General features: G+C 38.1%; 1 protein-coding gene and 1 long non-coding RNA gene across 2 annotated transcripts in view; one reads left to right on the top strand and one right to left on the bottom strand.

Moving 5' to 3' along the window:
- The window catches only part of LOC107224320 (latrophilin Cirl), a 181,931-nt gene that overhangs the window by 38,934 nt on the left and 121,800 nt on the right, over positions 1 to 21,197 (top strand). The window lies entirely within an intron of this gene.
- LOC124293957 lies at positions 1,951 to 20,835 on the bottom strand. The gene is made up of 4 exons (XR_006903817.1): positions 19,917 to 20,835; positions 7,672 to 7,789; positions 7,304 to 7,609; positions 1,951 to 2,003 (listed from the first exon to the last, which is right to left on the bottom strand). It is a non-coding gene; the product is annotated as an uncharacterized LOC124293957 (long non-coding RNA).

Raw genomic sequence — 21,197 nt, 5'->3', positions numbered from 1 at the left:
AAATAATATTGCACGATCAGAGTCTATGTAACGTAATATAATAAATTCATTCAAAAACCGTTGAACCAATATTTCGATAAAACCTGCTATCGTACAGACAAAAATGTTTGCATGTACAAAAATTCACCGCCAAATTGAATAGAATTTTTTTCCCATCCCCGCTTTTTTCGATACGACGCGGCAGAAGAAAAAAATCAAAAAATAAACAAACAAACAAACAACATATACCAACAACGTAAAATAAAAAAGTTTAACATGGCAGGAACACGTTTAGTTTATCTGTATCTTGTATTCATTTTTTCTATCACTGCTATTACCGTTGTTTCTCTCAATTTTCCTTCACCCTGCAAACCCTCTTCTACCCCTTTCATTATTCCTCTTCATTCTTTTCTTCTCCCACTTATTTTCCCACCGTTCAACAATTCATTCGAGTATATTTTTCCCCGATCCTCGATCAGCACCCTCCGGCACGTCTATGGTTTTTTCTTTTTTTTAATTTTTTATACTTTTACCGTATCGCGTCGTCTCGAAATCGCCTGTTGATAAAATATTCAAAATCGTATGTCAACAAACAGCAGGAGTCGTTTACGGTATGGCAAATGCGATCAAACAGCTGACTGAATCTAGGTTCGCGTAACGTGTTACGAGGGATGATTTGGCTCGATTCTATTTACTTTTTTTTTTCTCCCTTTTTTTTTTTAACGAAGAAAACAGCGCGCACTGTTAAATAATAATTGATTCGTACGAATATTGCGTGATACGTGCAAAGTTCAGGGAAATGATTAAAGTTGGAGTAATTTTCAACGAATTTTGAATGTGGAAAGTTTCGTTTCGGTTGTTTTTTTGTTTTTTCTGTATTACGGAATATAAAATTATCGGTTATTACAGCTCTTCTCGGGAATTTGAATTTTTGTGAACGACGGTAAATAACCGTGAAAAAGTTATCGTTACGTTGCGAGATAATATACAAGATCAGGTAAAACAAAAAAAAAAAAAAAAAAGACAGATTCATCCGCCCCTGAATAAAAAAATTCAATTCCCTACAAACGTGAAGGCAATGTTATTACAACAACTCCCAATCATCTCGCTTCTGCTCTTTTGTTTCAAAATTACTTCTCATCTAAGCTGTATTTGAATCGTTACGGGATGATACGACAATATACATATAACTACGACATCGGGCGTCGTTAAGGGGTTTATATTGAATAGGGTGCGGGAAAAATTGGTCGAAAATTTGCAAATCACCTTCAGAGACGCACACGTGAAATGATGCGAAAGGTCGAAAGTATTATTACACACGGGTAATAAAAAGGGACAAAAGTGGGTATCCGATAAATGTTACCGCTGCGTTATATTACTATAAACAGAAACAATTTTCAAACCCGTTTACAAATTGGCGAGACGGGCGCCGTAAAGCCGCGTTGTTCTTACGGAGAAAATAAACCTAATGAAAATAAATGAACGAGGGTGCGAAACTACGTATATATGCGTATACATACATATATTTACGTATGCGTTGAGGGTTCAGGGTATACATTAACCGACACCGTTTCAACCCCCGAATTTTTCAAAATTTGTATACATATACAGGGCACAATATTTCTTAATTCGTACGAATTTTTTAAAAGGTATCAATTTTTCCCAACCCGGCAATCAGTGGTTTTTTTTTTTTTTTCTTCTTCTCTTTCTTTTTTCTTTTCATCATTTTTGTACGAATGTCTTTTTTTTATTTTCTTTCGTTTTTTTATTTGTAAAGGATGAAATTGAGGATGAAAATTCAAAGACTTAATTCGGGACCGTGTATCGTATTCTCGTACAGTTGGGCATTCGATGCGCAAAATTGTCGAAATCTTTATCTTAGGTTTCATTGTTATTACTATGACAATTATCGATGTCACATTTTGTCATATTGATATAGCACACGGTTTACAAAGTGATTGAAACACTCACCGATCTCGTTTCGTGCTGACAATTTGAAGCATCGTATTGTGTAAAACGAAGACCTGTAAAAAAGAAAACAATATTAATTACTTTCGATAAAGAGAAATACTTTTCTTTTTTTTTTATATACATATATATATATATATACATTAGGCTGATTCAAAAAAAATGGCTAATTTTTTTTTTTCAAAATCCTCAGATAAAAACTTCCGAGAAGGTGTGAAAAGACGCCTGTAAAAAGCAGAGCCCTTAATATTATTATTAAGAGGTCGCGCATCGGGAATTTCTATTTCCCGTTTAAATAACACAGGAATAAATTTTTTTTAAATTTGCAATTTCGTATTTTTGCAACGGCTCATTGAATTAGCGGACCAAAGCATATTTTTGTAGGAAATTTGACGCTCTACAAAAAAAGTCCTTACAAAGTTTTCGATAGTCACACTCCTTCAAAAGTTATTCGAGGTCAAAGTTGAACTTACAAAAAAATTCAATGATTTTTGTTTTTTTCGATGATACTATGAATCTTTTCTCATTATTTTGTTATAAAGATATATTCAATAAATATATGTTACTCTAATTGGGATTTTTCAATCATTAATTTTCCCATCGAGTCAATATAAAGTTACCTTACAAAAATGCGATGTTAAATAATAAACATGTTATCATGGAGAATCCATAACTGATGCACTTGACTAATTAAAAATGTAATTGTTCCGAAATCTATCCTCTTTATAACAAAATAATCAGAAAAGATTCATAGTATCATCGAAAAAAACAAAAAACATTGAATTTTTTTGTAAGTTCAACTTTGACCTCGAATAACTTTTGAAGGAGTGTGACTATCGAAAACTTTGTAAGGACTTTTTTTGTAGAGCGTCAAATTTCCTACAATATGCTTTGGTCCGCTAATTCAATGAGTCGTTGCAAAAATACGAAATTGCAAATTTAAAAAAAATTTATTCCTGTGTTATTTAAACGGGAAATAGAAATTCCCGATGCGCGACCTCTTAATAATAATATTAAGGGCTCTGCTTTTTACAGGCGTCTTTTCACACCTTCTCGGAAGTTTTTATGTGAGGATTTTGAAAAAAAAAAATTAGCCATTTTTTTTGAATCAGCCTAATATACATACATATATGTACAACATTCAGCGGTAAGTTAAATTTAACGTAGAAAATCATTCGATCGAAATAAAATCCTGACTTTCCGACTTGTCGATATGTCGATGACAAAAAAAACTGTCTGCCAATTTATGTGTGAATGCGAGCATTGAATAAAAAAAAAAAAAAAGAAAGAAAAACGGCGTAGAAGAAGAACAAGGTGGGATAAAATAAGCGTAAAATTTTGAGGGACGCGAGGATGAAGTAGAAGAAAAAAGAAAAAAGGAATGTTTCTTCGGTCGAGAGGATACGCGCCATTACTCGATCCCAGGTCCTGGTGACAGCCGATAATTGGACGTGTCCTTTGGTTCCTCGGAGCGCCTGTTTTCGTTGCTCCTCGGCTTCTGGTTTTCCTCGACGTCGGTTCGTCGAACCTTCGATCATTGACAGATCGAGCGTATAAGAAAGGTTACGGGGATGGAGGGAGGGAGGGAGGGAGGGATCCTGAAAAAAGGACTGGGAAGGATAGAAAGAAATGAAGAAAGAGAGAGAGAGAGAGAGAGAGAGAGAGAGAGAGAGAGAGAAAGAGAGAAAAGGACGAAACGCTTCCTGCGAAGCAACGGCCAATACAGGTTCGACTTTCAGCCTTTTGCAGGACGAGGATTAGAGATTAACTCTTGAGAGCGGTGTATAGAAAATCGGTACGAAAAGGTAACGAGAATTTTCGCTTTCCCTTTTTATTTTCTTATTTCCTTCGTCTTTCTTGTCGTTCCGCGCTAATCCTCGACAGCCATTGGAAGATTGAAGTCCAGGTTCTGAAACGGGATGATAAGGGATGGGGCTTCCCGACTCCCCCCAAAGATTTTCTCTCTCTCTCTCTCTCTCTCTCTCTCGCCATGCACCGCATTGTGACAAAGATTTTCCAATTAAAAGAAGGTCCGTGAAGCCTGCGTGCTGCGATATATATATTACGATGTTTCAGAAATATATAATTTCCCATTTTTCACCGCGGCACGATCTGAAAAGTTTTTTTAGGTTTAAAAAAAATGTCTGAAAGTAAAAAATAAACGGAGCGCGATCTTCCGCGTAACGTAAAACGATCATTTTTTGGCAGAAGCTTTATTATACAGGAGGTTGCAAACAATTGAAATATCAATTTTTCATTTTCTTATTCCTAAAAAAAAACCCGAGTTTTGATAGAAAAAAATATCCTCGGAAAGAGGAAGCTCTGTAGCTTAAGCGAAAGCTATCGCTCATCGAAGGTTTCTAATTACAACAGCCGATTAACGTCCATAACGGACTTTTTGAAAGAAAAAAAATTTCAAACCATGATGATTGTATTTCGAATTAAGAACCAAAAAAAAAAATAAAAAATTTCACCAGATTCTATTTGCTTGCGACAATTTATAAACAATTTTTAATCGCAAGGTTATTCTTACGAATAAAATTAGATTTTTTTTTTTTATATAATTAAAAACTTCCAATGACCGGCAGCTTCCACTCAAGTTTCTTTTTCTTTTTTCTACCAATATATATATATATATATATAGTCTTCCCTTAGTGCAAATCGAGTCCGATTGTTGTCGTCACCGAATCGACGATGTATAATCGATCGGAATCGCGTTTGTTTTCATTTTAGAATCAACGCGGAACAAAACCTGTTAACTTTTAATCATTGTCCGGCCAATATATATAACTATACATACACCTACATACATACATATATATATATATATATATATATACGTAAAGCTGCATCGAGGTGATTGATTTTGCTAAACAGGACAGAAGCTGACGATGAGATAGCAAAAGTGAGAAAGAGATAGAGCGATAGAGGAGAGACGGGATGACGCCCGTTTAAAACGTAGCTGTGCAAACATCACCGACGCTGATTGCTTCATTCTGCCTAGCGACGCCGACTGTCGTTTTGTCCTATATAACCGCACAGCGTTTTTGCCGTTTTCTCTTCTTTTTTTTTCTGTTTTTTTGTTTTTTAACTGCAAACTGTACACGGAGAGAAACGCAACAGCTTTTCTTTTTCATTTCCCTTTTTGTTTCTTTTTTTTTTTTTTTTTTTTTTTTTAGTTTGTTGGTTTTTTCCCCTCTTTTCCTTCGTCGTTTCGTTGTTTTCCCCAATCGGCGAACGAGTAAATTATTTTGGCGACGCTTTCGTTGCCGAGGAGAGGAGAGAAGAGAGCAAAGAAATGACAAGGGCGGAAAAAATAAAAAAAAAATAAAAAAATACGGCCTGATTTATCGTTTTGCACAATTAAAATTTCCTATAATTCGAAGAAATTTCTTCGCTTTTTCTTTCTCTTTTTTTTTTTTTTCTTATCGGACGGGTTCAGAAACGAATAAATAATAATTTTATCAATTTAATTCGGATTGTTCAAACAGCAGCTTTTCAAAGACAGTTTCTCTTTCTTTTCTTTTCTTTTTACTTTTGTAACCTTCGTTCACGGTTTTTAATATCCTAAATATCAATCTTTTGACGATTTTGATTATAAATGAGAACGTTTTTAAACAGTGATGCGTAAATAAATTTTCGCGCGACATCTATCGCGTAATGCTGTCAAATTTAAATAAAAATTTGATCAACTACATATCATAACCCAATTCAATTCATAAATTCAATTGAATTTTATGCAAAACTGAGATTGCAACGCAAATGAAATTGGTTTTAGAGAAAAAATAAAGTGACCAGTGAGACAAAATTAAAAGTGAGATAAAAGTGTAATATATCCTTAATACGTGTTTCAAGTTTAAAGTCTGAATCAAGATAGTTTGTACAATAATACAGATTGCCACAGCAATCTAATTCACTTGATTGATAACATTTGAAGGCTTTCATACGTGTTTCATCTACGACAACTATTAATCCAAAATAATGAGCATAAGCGTGATTCCACCCTTTGTAACGATATAAATACGATCATCAACGAGTAATTAACCAACATTCAAACTCGGGCGGTATTAATTGAATTACACAAACAATAATTGGACCAGGCAAAATCGTATTCCGTTGAATTCTATGACATAATACCCCGAGTGAAGAGCCATCGAGAATGACGAATGTGCGTCGCACAATCGCCAATGAAGGGCGACGTCAATACCATCGTAGGAAAATTAGCCACTCGCGTTCCGTTTTTTCATCAAATCTGCATCATCGTTTGCCAGAGATCGTCCGACGCTCTTATCGTTACATCGTTGGATGATCCAGCTGCGTAAATTCCACGAGAGTCCCCCAGGACTGCCGGCTCCTCTGTTATCCTGAAGAAGCATCCTAAAGTGCCGTCATTCAAATTGTCATTGAAAGAGAAATCCATTCAATTTATACACAGTGACACGAAAGAAGGTGATTCGATTCAATCAAATAACAATCTCCTCTTCTTTACAATCCTGGACGAAAAATTGCAACTGCTCGGAACTTCCAAGCAACGATCATTTGGGCGATCCTAATGACCAGCAATTTCAATTCACCCCCATAAATAATTCACCGTGACTTGTTCTTTCCGCAGAATTGTTTCAGCGCCAGGTCAAAGCGTTTGAAGATGCTAAATCAGTGATAGTATGTATAAAGGGTCGGTTCTGCGTAGAGATCCCGATGCCGACATCTTACCGACATTCTTGGCCACTTCACAGCTGAGACAAGAACCCTGTTTCCCGATAATCGATACGATGGTAACGTAGAGCGCAAAGCGAAAGATACTTTTCCGATGATCGATAAAGTCGACCAGAGTGGTATGTGTCTTAGCTTTGGAGCGGCCAAGAATGTCGGTAAAATATCGGTATCGGGATCTGTAGTCAAAAAAAGCCATATATCTCTACTAAACACCCATAAGCCAAGTGAAAAATACGATTGCGAACCGCGACAGTTCGCTGTAAAGAAGAAAAAGGCGAAATGTACCGAGACACGGACTATTCTCGCAGTATATCAGACCGGCTGACTCTCTCCTCTTGATCCTCGGAGTCCTCTAGCTCCCCCATTGACCAGATGAGGTATCGTCGAAGGCTGGAGAAGCGAGCGTAGAAGAGGTCCAATGGTATAAAAATGTCAGGTTGGAAAATGTATGAAATAAGAACTGGTAAGTAAGAATAAGTTGGAGGTACGGAACCAGGTCTCTGACCAATGTCGAACTGCTGCGGAGGAAACAGGAAAGGTCGGTGGTTCCGTGGCAGCAGAATAACTGGAGTCGTAGATCAGACTTATCCAGGAGTGTTATTCGTCTTTCCCCGCAAGGGAACCCCAGAAATATACTCACGTCTGTTGCTGTTTCTGCTGCTGCACCGGGTTGGTAGAAAGATCTTTACGATCTCGTGTCGGCCGCCAATTTAAGAACCTTAAGAACCACCGCTGCTAATGCTGATGCTGATGCTGATGCTGATCCTGCTGATACCGATGCTCGTGCTGTACCAACTGACCTCGTCTCAACCCCAAAAATCGTCCACCCCATTCGCGCTTTCTTCACTCTTCACTCCTCGCCCGTTGAGTAGCCCGGCTGTACGATTGTTCGGGGATGAATTACCACCCCATGGATGGAATTCCTCGGCAAGACCGGCAAGGATCACTAATGCCCCAACTCCATTACCCTCGAGACTCATTACCTTCGAAATTACGCTTATCGCTTACCTCCGAGCTTCTCTCTGTGATCCCGAATTCGACCCGTCATCCTCCTTAGATCCTTTTCTCGGATCTAGCCTCGATCGTTCCTTTGTTTTCGGGTCAACATCGGGGATGAAAAGTTTGTCTGGAAAAATCATCAAGTTTCCAACTAATCGTCGGTGTTCGTTCAGAGAAAAATATCGAGTAGGTTAGCAGAGTTGACGTAAAGAAACGTTGAAAAGAAGACATTATTCCGAGACTTTGGAATCAAAAAAATATAGCTGAGCTTGCGCGCGACGTGTGTCTGAAAATTCCCACATGACTAAAAAGAAAAAAGAACGATTGAGGTGAAAAATGTCATCGACGTGAATTGTTTTCTCTCAAGGTACAGTGTCTGATGAATATCTTGAGTCGAGGAAAGAGGATGAAAGAGTCCTTTTCACGGTGAAAAATCTCCAAGAAAATTTGCGAAGCGGAATTGTAAGAAAGAAAAGAGTCAGAGGCCCGTGGTGCTGGATGCCCCTTCGGTTTTGAGGATACGCGGGGTATTCGAAACACGCAGCGAATGATTCCCAGGGTGCGTTATAGTCTTGCGGACGCCACGGTTCATCGCGTCTCAGTCGACGCGTTCCAGCTCTGAGAATATATGTCCCGCGAGATCAGAGGCCCCCATTCGTCGTCTCGCTAAAATTAAGCATCCCGCGACCCGAGCGTGCCTGGCACTGCGACAGATTTGTGTTCATCGAGCTGGAGTAGAAGAGCAGAGATGAGAAGAGAGAAAAAGCTACCAGACCTCGAAAAGCTCGGATACTTTTCCCCGCCAAAAGCCAACTAGTACATATTTTCTCATATAATTGCAACGAAGAATGAATGTATCTTAAGGAAAACATCTTTTGACACCAATTTTTCATCTTTGTTCTAGCTGTCAAATTTTGATTTCTTCCACGTAACTAAGAAAAGGAAAAAAACAGTTTTGTAAGATAAAGTTTGTTTTCAAATTAAAATTTCATATCTAGAACTCAGACTCAAAATTCGTGTTTACCGATGTTACTTATCAACGTAAAGAAGACAAATGCAAAGTTTATAAATAACAAATTAAGAACTTAAAAAAACTGGTTTTTTTTTTGTTTTTGCTTTGTTCTTTTTGTCTACGAATGTAATAAATATAGCGTTTCGCATCAAAAAATAGTTCAACGATTAAAGATCGTCTGGATTATGCAATGACTTTGATGTCATGATTCTTGAAAATCCAAACAGAATTTGTAAAGAACGGATGAATATTTCTTTGACGGATATTCTGAGGATTTGTTTTACGACATCATTGCTCAATTCGACCGTCATTTCAAAGTCTACGTTTTATTAAAAATTAAATTAACCTTGTTTCGGCCTTTATACGGAATCCTCGTCAAGTATGCAGGCATAAATAGTCAATCGTAACGATACATGTACCTAAGAATCACTCTGATCTTTTTTCCTTTGGATGCATTAAGTGTAAAATTGGTCCGATTATTTTTAAACGAATTTTACGTCACAGGTCTTCTAATTATATCGTTGGTTTATATTTAATTATTCTTGGCAATATTTCACAATTATCCGAAGAAGTTTTTGTCCGTCGAGAAAATCGAAATTCAATTCACAATGATTACTCTTAAGCTATTCTGACCACTTGAAGGAAGAAGACGAAAAAAAAGTTGAATGAATTAGAAATTTCGATACAATTTGAAACAAAAAATAATCACGATAGATTTTTGGCTGAATCCAAGCTTAGTAAATATGTAAGCAAACAAAAAGACGGTGATAAATTGAATTCCATCTCGATTTAACGCGAAAGAGAAACAAGCTTTAAAAAAAAAAAAAAAAAAAAAAGAACCTCGTCGTTTGCCAAAAATTTTTCAAATCACGAAAACAGCGTATAAAAATCTCCAATTAAACGTGCGTTCGCAGCGAAACTTTGAATACTCAGAGAGCGTATTACAATACGGTAACTAGGTTGAAAATAACACGCAAAGAAAAGTGAAAAGGGTGAAGAAGGATCGAAGAGATAGAGAGAAAGAAATGGATATCAAGACTCACGCGGTAAAGTTACATATTTTTATTGTACCGGCCCGTTGTCTCTCGGGCAGAATTGTGAAACGAAGGGTAAATGCGAAGACGACGATGCGACGACGTTGCCGAAGGGAAAAGAACCTGGCGAAGCGAGGGTTTCTAAACAGTATCAATCTTTCGCGACGCGACTCGCTTTGATCTCCGGGAATAACCTTTAGGGCTTGAGCGATTAAATTTAAACGCGTGCGGCGCGCGGTATAATGTATGCAAAAAGCTCGGAGAGAGAGAGAGAGAGAGAGAGAGAGAGAGAGAGAAACTTGGGGGGGTTAAGGGGTTAGTAATGAGGGGCCGGGGGGGGGGTTCAGACACGTGGTTTTACCGCGACACGAGTCTAGAGGATGATTAAAGCGAATGGTTACATGTACCATATATATATATGGGGAATTCCATGCGAACCCGACAAACATCTGACCCTCGCAATTTCTGATTTTGTTTAAAAAAAAAAAAAATTCCGCAATATTGTCCCGACTATGAAACAGTGCGCTGAATTTTTGTCAAATTTTTTATTCGACTGCTCAATAATTCACAAGTATGTAAACTTATTTTGAAAAGGATATTTTTTCAAATTCTCAAAAACTGTTGTCTTTTCCAAATATTTCAAGACCGGGTTCACGATGGGACGATTTTTTTTAACTTTTTTATCAACACTTTCCATTCTATGCATTTTATTTTATTTTTTTTTTTTTGTGGTCAACTTTCGTTCAACATTCTTTGAACGGTCTGAAAATATCTGAACAATTCTCAAAACTTTTATTTCTCACCTCGAACATTTTTAAACCGGTTACATTGTAGAGCGATGCTTGTCTGTTTCTTTTTTTTTTTACAAATGTTTTGAGTAAAAAATAGAAGTTTTGAGAATTTTTCAGAAATTTTCGGACAGTTTGAGCAACGTTTCGATTGATCAAAAAAATTAGAGGTGCGCAAAAACAAAAAATAAAACAAAAGTTGGCCCTTCGTTAAAAACTTTAAGAACGTACTTTTCAACATCACTCTCAATATTTGTAATCGATTAAATAAGTGAATAAGAAAAACTGAAAAAAATCAGTGTACCTACCATTACAGAGTTGGGACAATTGCAAAAAAAAAATTTTTCAATAAAATCAAAAGTTGCGTGGGTCGGATTCGCATGGAATTCCTCAAATACGTATAAGGTAGTCATATTATTACGTAGTTATAAACATATGGCAAAAAAAACGAAAAGAACACAAGTAATTATTAATTTTTTTTTTTTTTTTTTCCTCGACACGCGTCGCTTTTCGCCCTTCTCTTCATCCTCTGCGCTCCCCTACCTGCAGTACTCTCTACATTTATTACTCCCCACCCTCTCTCCGCGGCTCGCATTTCCCAGGAGGTGGATACATTTTTTTCTTTTATATTGTTATTATTATTATTTTTTTTTTTTTTTTGTTTCTCGTTTTTCTTTTTTTCCTTCCACTTTTTTTTTATTTTTCTCGGACATTTCCATTGCCATTTTCACTTCGTCCCTTTTTCACCCGAGCCGCTGTATTCATTTAGTATGTATGCATGTATCGTAGCTATTTCTTCTTTGCGTTTCTTTTGCTTTGGTCGCTTTTCTTTCCGTCTACCTTTTTTTACGTCACGTTTTTTGTTTCCGTTTTTTGTTTTTTTCCTTTTCTTTTACTTTGCGACCCGCGCGCTCTCGTATTCCCTATCTCCAGTAATTCACTTGACTTTTATGATTTTGGGACACATACACACTTTCGCTGCAGCTTTCATCTCTCTCTCTCTCTCTCTCTCTCGCACCCCCGAGGCGACATCGGGCGTGAAAAAAGGGGCGTAAAGTGTCCGCGCGAAACTCGCAACCCCGGTCATTTCAATTTTGTTTTTTTACTCTTCGCTTTCACCTTTCTTCTTTTTCTTTTTTTTTTTTTTCGCGAACTCTCGGGTGAGCAACCCTTTGAATTATGCAGCCGCGAGAGAGAGTCAGCGTGACGCGATTGCATCACCGTCAAACTTGTTCCGTATATGTTACATTATATTTACAATCCTGTTATAATATGCAAATTTCAAGACGAATTAAGTTACGCATATTTATCGTATAATGCTTATAAACAGTTGGCGATACGAACGTGAGCGTAAAAACAATTTCGTATGTAAAAAATAGACGAGGGTGGTGATTTCAAAGTCAGTTATTTTGATCAAAGGAGTTTAGAAAACTTGGCGGAACCGGCTGAGTTGTGTTGATCGAAAATTGTGTTATTTTTTGTAATAATAAAAATTCAATTCATTCGGTTTGAAGAAGCTGAAATTTATTTAAAACTTTGTTTGGAGAATTTTTTTAATCGGTTTAATAAACTTCACGAAGAAGCTGAAAGAGATATTATCGACACTCGAAAACGACTCGGTAACAAAGGAGAAAAAAAGAAAAAAAACGAAAGAAAGAACAACTGCAACAACTAAATACTCGTTTTCTTTGCGGTAGAAGAAAAGAAAAATTCATTACAATTTGAAGAAGACGATTGGTGCAAAAGAGAATAAGAAGAAAAAATGTATTCAAGCTCCAAAGTACGAGGTACAAGAACATCACCGAAAAACGAAAAACAAAGTGTGTTTCACCCCTTCGAATCATCATCAGCATCTATTTGCAGCAGTAGCAGAAAATAACATGAATTGATGGGGCGGGGTTGAAATTTCGAGTTCTGAATTTTTTGGTGGCAAAAGTTGAAGTAAAGAAATCAAAATGGTCCGAAAGCCTACGCTCAAAGTTCCGAAAGTGCAAAAATGAGAAAATTGAAAAATGAAATTTTACCACTTTGATCCTTCTTTGTTTCGGATTTTCGATATTTTCACGTTCGGGAATCCGATTAAACTACGACGTGCGAGTATATTTCAACTCGCCGAAATTTTACACTCACGAAACTTTATACTTCGGAATATTTCTCTATCGAAACCTTTATACTTTTCTAAACTATGGTCAAAATCGTAACTTGAATTATCTAAATCTCGAATTTCCGAACTATCAACCCTGGTTGTTTCTTCAAAGTTTCAATCGTTCGGCTCAATTTTCGCCCGCCAAATAATACTCGTAATTTAACGCGCTTCCGGAAGTTCAACCCCTTCCCAATTTCATCACGCCTCCGCACACACGGATCGCAATCAGGGTTTGTCTTAACAACCGTGCATTGTCCCCGCGCGTCCCCCTCAAAATTCTATCGGGGTTCGACGTATCCTCCCCAAAATTTCCCCCCTCCCGCAATTATCTCTCCTTGCATTTTGAGGGACTCGACAACGTCCGGATGACGTCGGCCTCGCCCTCTCGCCTCGCGTCGCGTTGTCCCAGATACGACGAAGCGAGACGAACCCTTGCATTATGGGCATTATAGCCGAAGCTCGCCTCGCGTATCCAGTTTCATTAAGCGCATTTCGAGGACCCCGTGAAGGGTTGACGCGGCGCGGCGTAACCGAAATAATCCGAAACGCAGGAGACGCTGCGAACCTACCCGCGGTAATTGTACCTTATTCGCGTGGGCTCCGAGTTTGTTACCCTGGAAACACACCCCCGACCTGCATTCACCCTCTGCAGCTGCAGCGGCTGACGGATTCAGAATCGCCGACTCTCGGACGCACCGACGCTAATGGATTTGACAAGATTGAATTATAGGAAACAGCGAACGGCTGCCTGTGCCGCGTTCCGCGACAATTTCAACCCTCGAAATTTCTCAAGTTTTTTTTTTTTTTTCATAGTCGTCGGTCAATCGGTGGAAAGAAATACGAAGTAATAACGGCGGTTAGAAAAATACGAAATGACGGTACCAATTTTGAAAACGGTTTTTTCCAATTAATCCTCATCATTTTTTTAACCAATCGACGATTCCGATATTATCATATAATTTTACAAATTTTTTTGCCAAGTTTTTCAAAATCGGTTGATCGGATCCAACGAAGTGTAAAATTATTCAACGAGAAAAAAACAAAAATAGGAAATCTTTTCAGAACGGCTACGACGAATTAATCGTCATATCGACAAATCCAACCCCTGATAAACTTCACTATGTAGGAATAAGAAGTATTAAATGTCGTTTTCCAAACTCCGAAGAAATCTATCAATTAGTTTTTTGGATGATGGGGAATTTTTTTTTTTTTTTGTCTACCACTTGTAGCTGAAACTTAGCCATTTTCAAAACCGTAAAATCATCTAATCTATAGTCAATATCTTATACGGGAAGAAAAAAAAAACCATTAGATACATTCTAATACCAATTTAGAAATCACATTCTCCGATTAAGTAATCGTTTATATTAGCTACTCTCTTCACAAATCATTTATAAAATTACTTTTCCTTAATTTTCCTTTCTTCTTGTACGAGGCTTGAAACAATCATCATAGCCACACGAATAACTGTCGTTATACCATAAAAACAAAAGAAAACTAATAAAAGAATAAAAAGAAAACGTACCGAAAAGAATTCGCGAGTATAAATCGATAGTTATATAATTGGCACAGAATGACCTATACATAACCGTGTATCGTATCGCGTATCAAGGCACATATTGAAAGGCAGTCGGAAAGTAATGGACCGGACATCTAAATGGCCACGAGAGTTTCTGCAGGCGACAATAATCACCGTATGTACAAAATTCGTCCAATTTATCACGGACAGCCGCAGTGCTTTGCCGTGCAGCGACACGGTGTGTGCTAATGAAAGTTGTAGTCGAAGAGGAGAGAGAGAGAGAGAAAGAGAGAAGAAGAGAAAGGGAGAAAAAGCTAGAGAGAGAGAGAGAGAGAGAGAGAGAGAAAGAGAGTTGCTAGCTAACTCGTCTGGAAATATAGTGGGATTAAATCTGCAGGGTCTCCGGTAATGTGTCAGGGACCCGGAATATAACTGAGATGAATCACCGACTGCATCCAGGTCGCCATTCTTACTGCGCTTTGTTTCGCACTAATCTCCCATACGAGGAGGATAATAAAATTTAGCAACTTTAATAGAATTTTACACAACGCGAGCATGTTTAACACGTTTTCCGTACTCAGAAGTACCCGTTTCTATGACGGTAGAGTGATTCTGCGAATGCGCATGCGCCAAGTACGGCAAATACCACTTCCCAGGCCTAGGAGTGTTGAAAGTCGTATTTTCCGCACTGCGCGCATGCGCTGTCGCAACGAATCTTCCGTTACGCGATTCTAACCTCAATTTCGTGCTTCGTGAAAAAACGCGTCACATACTCGCGTTGGATGTAAAGAATTGAGCGCAACGAGGAGGCGACGGTCTTTTTGCTTCGCGTGTTTGCAATATTCGATTTTGATTTCACCTACGACTCGTTTTTGCAAACTTACGCTCGGCCCGAAATGACCGATTTTACCTCTTTGTCTAATATAATGAGATTTATTTTTTTCTCTCTTTATTTATGGCTAAACAAATGGAATGAAAAAAAAAGAAAGAAAACATCTGACAAGTCATTGAAGAGATTCGACTTTGTTTTTATTATTTTTAAAACTTCTGGCATCAAAACTTTGGTTTTTGAAAATCAATTGCCGCTAGCTGTTTTCGTTTGTTGCACTGATTTTTCGATTTTTCATATCGTATTCTCATGGAAGAATAATCGTGAGAAACAAATTTATCCAAGTCAGAAAAATAATCCTTATAATAATAATAATCGAATCTGGAAGAATTATTTACTATATTTAACGTTAACAAATATCACTGCGTATCTTATTCATTTATTGCTGAAAACAAAAACAAAAGAAGAAGAACAAAAATTTAATAAAATCTCGTCCTTAATTTTTCTCACGCAAAATGGTAAAAGCAAAAAGGTATAATCGTCATTTATATTCACGAATTTCATTTAATCGAATTTAAGTACATAAATTATGTTACGTATATATACCAAGTTTGCATTTCCTTCGAAAAGCGAAAATAGTTGTCAAAACAGTCGAAAAACATCTCCGATATGAAATTTATCAAACAACCTATAAATATATAAAAAGTCGGTAAATAATGACCCTGATTTTTACCAATTTTGTTTTTCTCTTTTTTTTTTCTTCTTCTCTTCTATTAACGGACAAACGGCACCCGGTTGGGCAACCTTTACGGTATAATATAAAAACGTGGGCGAGTTTTTTGGGGTTGTTGGGAATTTTACCGATGGTCAGGGAATTTCGCGATATATATATATATATATATATCCAATGGTCGTATTTCGTTCGTTCTGATTAGCCCGCGAAGCAGCGAGTCTCGTCTCATCGGTAAAAATTTTTCCCGCGTATAGAAACTCAGAGATATCGATATTTTCTTTCCACCCACTGCCATTTGTCTCTTTTCTATGCCCTTGTCGTTTTCTCCATCTTTTTCTCGCACACGCTCCTGCGATACTCGTCCCTGAAACCGCGGCGTTACGTTTACGTATATTGCATAACAAACACGGGTCCGAAGAGATGCGTTCGAGTTTGACCGAGGTGTGCCGAAAAAAAAAAAAAAAAATGGATTGAGGAAGGAGGGCGGGGGGAGAAAAAAAAAACAGGTCCGTAAGTCGAAAAACGGCAAATCACTCCCGGAGGCGCTTTTCGCCGACTATCGATGTCCTAGGTTGGTATATTCTCCTATCTCGAGAGCTGCGAAGGGCGGAGGGATAGTTTAGAGCTTGCAAGCCCGCGGCGAATCTCTCCGTGTATTATCTCATGTATGTATATAAATACACAAAGGACGCACACACACACACATACACACACACGCACGTGCTGCAAAGGATGCGTACTGCTTTCTGGCAGGCTCCATTGTGGAATTAAATATAACCCCTAAAAAATTCGACCCGATAGGTATCCGCGGGGGATGATGAAAAAAAAAAAAAAGGGGGGGTAAAAATTGAAACGAATCCTCGCGGTGGAAAAGGTGAAGAAAAACGAGTTGCAAAGAAGAAGAAGAAGAAGAAGAAGAAGAAGAAGAAGAAGAAGAAATAGATAACACGGACAGAAAGGAAAATCGGCATATAAATTCGTATGATATACATTCATGAGTGCGGAACAAAAAAAAAAAAATAAGAAGAATGAGACAAGTCTCGGAGGTTGAAATGTATCGTAGATCGAAGAGTGAATTTTCAGAATATTATTCAGAACTGTTTATTTTTTAATCATAAAAAAACAAAGAAGTAAAGACAGAAAACGACAATTTCCAAATTTATTCCAGTTCCTATCAAGTGGCCTTTGGACTGGCCGTTAGACAGTCATCGAACATTCCGTTCCCACACCGCAGGTTCCAAATTTATAGAGAAAAAAAGAATTACATCAAATTCGAATTCAGATTCGTGATTAACGATTTTAAAGCCCTTGGATTCCATATTGCAAGAAAATTCTTTATCTATAACACAAAAAACCTCTGCCTACCAATTTCTACCAAAATCGGTATATTTTTACATTTTTTTCCACCACATTGGATCGTCATTTTGAATTTCGCAATCCGACTTCAGATTCGTGATTATCGACTCGAAAACCTCACGAAACCAATATTCATTCAAATCCGTTCGCCCATTCTCATCATTTCCACTTGATTGTTTGGAATATTGTTATTTAAATGAACCGATCAAAGGCAAAATCCATTCAGTTCTAAGTGTGAAAAAGCCGCGTTGATTGAGATGAAAAAAAATTGATCGCATACGTACATAGATACGAAAACATGCAAAAGCACAGACTTCCGTCTGAAAACGATCTAAGGTGGTTCTCTAAAATTCAAAACGTGGATAACTAGTGAAATGTAAACATTCAATTTTCGGGCCAAATTACAAAACATCTCGTATTTTTCTCCTAAAACAGAAAAACGCGAATTTAAAGAAAAAAAAAAAAACATTTTTTTCCGAACCATTTTCATCGCAGTTTATTCGTTGAAATTTTCCTCCCCTACAAGGGAAGAACAGAAAGCGCGGCGTATAGAAACGGAGCATACATGTAGCGGTATAATTCGACTAGGAGTGAACCCGTAGATGCGGAAATGCGGGCGCGTTAACTTCCGGACTCAGGGGATGAGGGTTGCTGTATTACAGGATACGGAGAGGGAGGGAGAGAGAGAGAGAGAGATGCCGCGCCGCGGTTTCACGAGGAACTCGCTAATCCCTGCATGGAAACATTTCAAGTCTGACGAAGCCCCTCGAGGAAGGGGGTCGGTTCGGTCTTAACGCGAGACTCGGCGATGGAACACCTAAGACACTTATTTCTTACGCCCCTGCCCGCAATTCCTCTATCTTATTATGCTAATTCAACCCGGTGTCAGCCTCCGGCTCTGCGCATGATATGAAAGGCTCGCGTCTCGAGGCGACGGCAAACTTTCATAATTGTTCGATCAAAATTATCATCACCCTAAGGTTTACTCGCGCAATTTTGACACGGCTATTCGAAATATTGCGGTATTAGAATTTCAAATTTTAACCGTGCGAATAAACAATCAAAAGAAAGGATCGACGATAGCGCGAAACGATTACGCGTACCTCGTTTTTCCCAATTCCAGCAATATTCAAACAGTTTTTTTTAACGATACCTGTTTTGCTCAAGTTTTCTAGTCGCTGTAAGAAATCAAAATTTTCTCAGTGCGCTAATTACAAATAAAACATTACAAAAGTTGTTATTAATCAAATGACAGTGAAATCCATAGTGAAAATATTACCACTTGCAGTCTAGCTATTCAACGGTTAAAAGTATCAAACTAACAAACATTAATTTTTAGCTGCAACTCAGCATCGATAAGAAATCGAGTTTTCGTTCTTATCCGATCTGTCAAAATTTCCTGTATAAACGAAGCGGATAATTAGTAAAAAGCGACATCTGCGACCTACGAAGACCGAACCAGATTGCATCTGGGTGAAACTTTTTCCCCCTGTGATTTTCTTCTTTCCAAGAAAATTAAGGGACAGAGAAGTCGGTTCCGATAATACACTCGTATAATTCAGCAGTTTGAAAAGAAATTTTTGTTCGATCAAAAAACTCGTCTCGCGTGTTTGGAGGAGAATTTTTTTTTTTTCTTCTCTCTTTCTCTCACGTATACATTATACATAGAGCGGTTATACAACGGAATAATCCGGACGTGTTTGGAACGGATCGAAACGTGAAATTATTCTCACGAGTTATCGTTCGAACGCGGCATCGAGTTTCATTCGAAAACGCCTCCGGGGATGACACGGAAAACTCTAGTTTCAACGAAAAACACGAGACTCGCCAATCGGCCGTATCGTCTGTGCGTAGATACACTTGTTTCGGTTTTTCCCGTCGAGTTTTTCAACATATTTTATTTTATTTTTCCCCCACTTTGTTCGCTCTATTTTTCCACCTTTGTTGTACGATACGATCGCTTTTCCTACACCGCAACGTTCATCGTGGATGGACTGAAAAACTTCTGTTATTATGATTTGAACAAAGCGCGAACGGTATTACAAGATATATTATATTCTCTGGCAATCAGTCTTCGAGCAGGATGTTATATCGGTCTTCGTAATCGGTGGTAATTTATCAAAAAACTCGTTGTTTTAACTCTCTTGAAACAATGTCAATCTTTGATGAAGAATGTTGGCAGTAATTTCAATGTAAAATTGAAATATTACAGTTCGAAAGAAACGAATCATGGTTTATTGTCAGGTAAAATAAATGCGAATAATCGTTACCTTTCACCGGTAAACGATGAAAATATTATGCAAGATACAATTTTGTCGATCGGTTAAAAATTCTGTCGAAAAAAAGAAAAAACAAAAAATACCAATGGATTTGTTTCATCGCAGGGGTAAAAAATTGTTTCGGTATTTTTTCGTCGAATCGTAAGAAATTCCGCGTTGAATTTGCGTAGAAAAAAAAATGTCATAATAGAATTTCGTGCACTGTGTAGAAAAAAAAAAAAAGAAAAGCAACGAATGTGTCTCGCCTATAATTGAATGAAAACAATGATTCGGCCTGCGAATTAAATCCACGTTACATTAGTATTCGATCGTAGAACGAAATTATATCTGAAATGCAATGCGAAGAAAACGAAATAAAAAAAAAAAAAAATACTCCTCGATCAGAGTTTGTCAGCTGGTTTCTAGAAATCATACTCATCAGATTATGAACCTATTTTTCAATTTTTACTCCCTTCACGTCCACCGCTCATTTTTTCCCCCTCTTTGCAAATGAAAAAACGAAAAGAATCGGGCACAAAAAGATGCGGGGGTCAATTTCAATCCAGTTGAGTTACTCACCATTTCTTGCCTTGTGGAATCGCCGAGACGTCCGTCGGCAGATTCTGCTTGCTCGGTGAATCAAACACTCGTCCGGTTGTCATTCGAACGCTAATAAAGCCGCGTAGCGTATCTACTTCGAAACAACCGGTCGTGATCACTGCACCGCAAATATAACAACGATAATAACGCGAGGAACATCATTCGCGAACTTTCTTTGCCCGGATGATTTGCGAGAATACATCCGAGTTTCAAACAAACAAGATGGCGGCCGGAAGTTTCAAATTCGATCGAATGCGGAGAAAAAACTTTGAACAGGTGTTTTCGGGGTCGGTGATTACGAATCTGAAGTCAGATCTCGCAAATTTAATACGATGAATCTAATCAGCGACCCCGAGAACCCCTGCGTAAAGTTTATTGACCATATTCGATGAGATCGAAACTTGCATCGACCAAATGGATCCGCGGTCTTCAATTTTTTCAATCTGTTTTCAGACACGCCATCAGCGACACCTGCACGGAACCATGACGTACTACATTTTCACAAAATTTTACTCAGGGCAATAACGTGTCACTCAAAGGGTTAAACCGATCGAAAAATGGTTGAAAATCTCCCACCGCGTTTCGGGAGTCGTTTAAAAAGAATGTAAATTACTTGATAAATCGTCTATCAGCGACAAGAACTCACCCATCGAAATGCCTCGATACCACCGTCGCCGAATCAGAACCGTTCGTTTGTTTTTCAAGCGTATAAAATCTCGGACGAACCACAAGATAAGAACATAAAGTGAAAAGTGTAAGATTTTTTTTCTAACGACAACGATTCGCGTCACTCGAATCCACCGCAAAACCACAAAATTCTAACGAACACTTCGATCGTTGATTCGCACGAGAATTCTCTTCGTTTCGACGAAATTCTTTGCTTTTCGACAGACTCACACGCCAGGTACGCGTCCGTTCCACGTCGCAATTAAACTGGCAGTCGTAATTTCGTCGCGTGTGCTCCCCCCTCCCTCCCGCCCCCCTCTTCATCACCCCCTCCCCCAACAACTGCCCATCAGCCGTTTGTTTACGTTTACTAAACTCGCTCAAACAGGTCTCGACGCGCCTTCTTCACAGTCGACAATTCTGGAGACGATAATAATGTTCACGACGCGTGAGATCGCGATCGGGTAACCGAAGGGGATGATTGAAAACGGACGTACCAACCTAAGTGTAGTGTTTTTTTTTTTCTTGTCAGGTGTTCACTTCGTTCGTGTACGAACTGGTGAGAAAAACAATTGATTGTACGGATAGATTTTG

The sequence above is a fragment of the Neodiprion lecontei genome, chromosome 4 (assembly GCF_021901455.1).
Source record: "Neodiprion lecontei isolate iyNeoLeco1 chromosome 4, iyNeoLeco1.1, whole genome shotgun sequence".
NCBI lineage: Eukaryota > Metazoa > Arthropoda > Insecta > Hymenoptera > Diprionidae > Neodiprion > Neodiprion lecontei.
The sequence above is the reverse complement of the archived record's forward strand: the minus strand, read 5'-3'. Positions and strand labels throughout refer to the sequence as shown.